Here is a 5,485-nt window from a genome sequence, read left to right as displayed (position 1 = left end):
GAAACAACTCTTCAATACCGATAAGAAGTACTAGTTTAGAGTTCCTTCCCTTGAACTTTTGATCGTCTATTATTTTAAACCACCCTCCTTTTGAGTGGTGGTGTGTGTGTGTGTGTGTGTGTGTGTGTGTGTGCTGGGGGAGGTGGTAACGTAAATCATTGGTAAAACGTTTGCCTGATCATGAGATCGCTCTCCATTGGTGGCTCATTTAATATTCCGATACGAGAGAGCAAGTACGATAATGTACGTTTTTGTTTGTTTAAATAAAGATTAAAATCATTAAATCTGGCTTGTGCCCACCACAAGAGACTGTACTGTGCCTTACTCCACTACAGATCGGACCTCCCAACTCATTCCTGCGGGCCTGTATAGCCCTTTTAACATGTTAAAGAGCACTGGTTGGAACGAGAGATAGCCCAAGCGCTTTTCCACACCATTAAGTTAAAGATTATAAAATTGTTTATTGACACCACTACATCGGCTAATGGATGTCAAACATTACGTAATTTGGACATATAGTCTTAGAGTGGAAACCCGCTACATTTTTTTCCACTTGCAGTAGGCCTAAGGGCTATTTTATATGCACCATCCCACAGACAGGATAGCACATACCAAGGAATTTGATATAACAGTCGTGGTGCACTTGCTGGAACGAGAAATAGCCCGATGGGCCCACTGACGGGTATAATTCAATATATGCATGAAAATAATTTCAAACAATACAATACAATACAATACAACACAATACAATACAATACAATACAATACAACACAATACAATACAATACAATACAATACAATACAACACAACGTTACAACACCACACAACACAACACAATATGTACTGCAACCTTTGTATATATACGTTGGTTAACAATGGTAACATTTTACAGTCCTTTTCATAGACGATGAACGATATCAGCCATTGGATAGGCCAATAATGTTTTAATTCGTCTTTTAACGAAGAGATCTGAGACAGGACACAACAGAACACATCTTTATTTCACCCAGTCAGTCTTTGATCGATCCCCGTCGGTGGGCCCATTGGGCTATTTCTCGTTCCAGCCAGTGCACCACGACTGGTATATCAAAGGCCGTGGCATGTGCTATCCTGTCTGTGGGAAAGTGCATATAAAAGATCCCTTGCTGCATTAGAAAAAATGTAGCGGGTTTTCTCTGATTACTACGAGGGAGAATTACAAAATGTTTGACATCCAATAGCCAATGATTAATAAATCAATGTGCTCTAGTGGTATTGTTAAACAAAACAAACGTTAAATTATATCAGCCAACAACCGGTAGCATCAGAGGATTGCAATACATACAACAAATACATATATAATATACGCACACTCCGAGATTGCAAGAGTTATATTTCTATGTTATAAACAAAATTATATAAATAGATACACATTTTAAAATCAACAACAGAGAGAACAAACAAAATGAAATAGGTTTACAGGAAGAAAACTAGCTATTTATAATTTTAATAAATTCACACATTTAAACAAAATACTGAGATGTTTTACAGTTGAAGACTTCTTTCATTTTAATCAATTAAATAATATTTTAGCAGTCCTTTTTGCGCTTCTTTCAATTTATTTCATGTACTAGTAAATAGTTGATGAAACTCATCTCATTTTGTCTACAGTACATAACGTGCATGACCTTTGTTCTCTCTGTAGACTTGGCCTACCTTTATCAATTGGTAAAACAATGACTAGATGGACGAACTCGGAGAAAAGTGATGTCTTTTTTTCTTATTTAAGATGTTGAAATAACTTTCAAATTATATTTATTCTTTAAAGAGTATACACTTTACTAAGTCAGCTACTATACCAGTTTTAAGTAAACTGGTCTTCAAGTCTTAATTTTACAGTTCTTTTTAAATATGACATAGACACACAACAGTGTGCATCCAACACTGTTATAACCAAGTCTGTAAAATATGTCTCTAATATGTACAGTTTCTTTATATTCTTTACTATATTTTATAAGTCATAAAACATCAATTTATAAATACAAAAGGATACTTTTGTACCTATTAATTTTCTTTCTGACAAGTGATGCTAATCCACCAAAATGGAGACCAACGAATAACAATAAAATGTATGACATATTATTTAGTTATAAACCCACGCTCACTTAGATAACATTAAAAAAAACCCCGCAAAACAACCCCCAAAAACAAAAAACAAAACAAAACAAAACAAAACAAAAAGACAAACTGCAATGTAATTTTAAAATCGAATTATAGTCTACTCAATTTGTGGCCAGACCCACCACAAATTACAACAAAAATGTTTTCTTGACATGCTCAAGAAATACATTTTTAACTTTAAAATCACTAAACTACCTTGTTTAGTGCTTGATATATGGTCAAAAGGGCCATTTGGTAGCCATATTGAATATATACAAATTAGGCATATTTCCTCAAGGTGTATTCGGGTGCATTTTTAATATGTTGTTTTAGAGATCTCTCTACAATGTATTGTGAACAAAAAATCTGTTGCAATTTGTGGTAGGTTAGGCTCCTAAATCTTCTATATTGACTAGACTATAACAAAATACTATCATATTATAGTTACATGACCACGGAGGGAGTGGGTTCAACATGCGTCAACATAAAAAAATTATTAGTGGAAAATATCTTACAACACTCAGGACAATCTATTTAAATTATCTTACAACACTCGGAACAATCTATTTAAATTATCTTACAACACTCAGGACAATCTGTTTAAATTATCTTACAACACTCAGGACAATCTATTTAAATTATCTTACAACATTCAGGACAATCTGTTTAAATTATCTTACAACACTCAGGACAATCTATTTAAATTATCTGGGCGGGACGTAGCCCAGTGGTAAAGCGCTCGCTCGATGCGTGGTCGGTCTGTACTACCCTGTCTGTGGGATGGTGCATATAAAAGATCTCTTGTTGCTAATCGAAAAGAGTAGCCCATGAAGTGGCGGCAGCGGGTTTCCTCTCTTAGTATCTGTGTGGTTCTTAGCCATATGTCTGACGCCATATAAAATGTGTTGAGTGCGTTGTTAAATAAAACATTTCCTTCCTTGTTTAAATTATAATATAATATTATTTCGTGAATTCTGGGTGTATTATCAAAGTTGCAAGTGCCATATTTACATACATGTATTTTAAATTTTAATAACTATAAATTAATCGATCAGACATATTATCATTAAAGAACATCAAATTTGTAATGTGCTGGACGTAAACAGTGGTTTTCCCAAGAAATACTGACTAAAAATAGAAAGTTAAAGATTGTTTTGTTTAAGACACCGTTAGAGCACATTGATTTATTAATAATCGACTATTGGATGTCAAACATTAGGTAAGTCTTAGAGAGAAAACCCGCTACATTTTTCCATTAGTAGCAAGGGATCTTTTATATGCACCATCCCACAGACAGGATAGCACATACCATGGCCTTCTGAACCCGACTTAGTTTTGCTTGTTAAAAGCGATATTATGAAACTAAAACATGTATAGTACTTGATACATTTTTGCATGGAATATTAATTTGTGCAAATCTAATGTGATATTGTGTTTTTCATTCTAATGCTAGTACAACATTAAATTTCTTCTTCTTTTACTGACTTATTTATTTAAGCACGCATTTATGTATTCACTTTTTTTCTTATTTTTTTTTCTAACATATTTCTTTCATTCATTCATCCATTCTTTCTTTCTTTATGTAGACGTAAAACGTACATATCGAAATTATCTATTGCAATAAACAGAATCTCTGCATGAAATACATTTAAAATCTTATACCAGCAAATACTAAAAAAATCATTAAACATTATTCTTGAAAACCCCAAGAAAAAACTCCAAAACAAACCAAACAAACAAACGAAAAAAGTAAAAGAAGAAATAAAATACACAGACAAATAAAAAGAAAGAAAGAAAGCTTTCCCCTTAAATGAAATAAAATAATTTAAAAAGATAAATTAATAAATAAAATAAATAAACAATAATATCAACAAACAACAAAACACTCCAACGTCATCAACAATAATAACAACAACAAATAATTATAACTCTTAAAAATAAAATCTAGGTCCAGAAACACTATAGAATGCAGCAACACTCAGTGACGTTTGTTTTTGAGCTAACTGATTTTAAGCCGAGTGACAAGGTGACGAATTCTTACAACATGCCCGTAAAGCCATGGCAGATTAAATCATGCCGTGTGATTCCCACTATGTTTGTTTGGCCGTGACCCGCGACCGACCGCCCGCAGAATACATGTGTTTTTAGTGAACGCCGGATGATTTATCATCGCCTCTTGGGAATGGTATGCCACCTTGGTGCTACAATAAGTACCGATTCATGTACATGCATATACACAGATATAGGTTAATTACCATATTTTCTTTGTTGTTTAAATGTTAGTTTTGGCATTTTGTGTCGGCACCACCTCAAATAATGCATCAGGATAAAACAATATTTTTTTCCATAAGCAAAGAATCGGGATTTTTCTAGCGTGTTGCTTTTGTGGTAGAAGACATCATTTGCTTTATTATGACATACGCGCTGCACAGCTGGGCCGAGTTCAGCCCAACCGGGCAGAAAAACGTCCGCTAGACTGGTTTATGCACTTCACGGTAAACCAAATGAAAACGTCGGGAACCAATCAAATAGTTCGCGAACGTTAGCTGGCTGAACTTGGACCTGCATTCGTCTGAGGCCAACGAAGGATGTAACTGACCTGAGTTCATCAAATGCAAGCAACGCTAACGTTTGCAAACGCTTTGATTGGTTCCAGGTGTGGTCAGTCGGTTTAACAAGAAGTTAAAACAAAAAACAAAACTGAATAGCTTTGAAGCGTTTCTCTGCTATAGTTGGTCGAACTACTCTCTATGCAATACCAGCCAGAGTGATCTATATATTTTCTGTCTAAATATTATTTTTAAATGTTTCAGCTTTCTTCTGCTCGTACCTAATGATCCCCATGCACTGCATGCTTTTAACTTTGGCAAGGGTGTAGGGGGTTGTTGGTAATGGCGGGCAGACCTCGAAGCAATATCGCTAGGAATGCCCTGCGCATCGATTTGATGTAATTGTATGGTAATTAGAAGGACCTGCCATTGGACGAGACCACGTGGAGAGAGGACCGCGCGTTATTAGTGCTGACAGCACCGTCCCGGCCCGCACCGCCTAACCCCCATTCTTCTTGCCGATCGCAAGGCAAGAAAGACATCTTGGGCACTCATTGACAATTCACATTGTAAAGTCTGCCAGTTTTATTCCCGAGCACTTGTCGTAAACTATGACGGGCACGCGCGGAATCTGGTAATGGCTGATCAGGTTGGGTGTTCAACACTGCTTCCGTCAAACGCTCCGCTGGCAATGGAAACATTACGTTGTCCATGCACTTAAGACTTCGTGCCAGTCTACGAGGAGAGCATTCCGTAATGCGGGTGAACTTGTAGCTATTTAGTGTGCAAATGACAT

Source organism: Gigantopelta aegis, chromosome 10, assembly GCF_016097555.1.
Source record: "Gigantopelta aegis isolate Gae_Host chromosome 10, Gae_host_genome, whole genome shotgun sequence".
In the NCBI taxonomy this organism is placed as follows: Eukaryota; Metazoa; Mollusca; class Gastropoda; order Neomphalida; family Peltospiridae; genus Gigantopelta; species Gigantopelta aegis.
The sequence above is the reverse complement of the archived record's forward strand: the minus strand, read 5'-3'. Positions refer to the sequence as shown.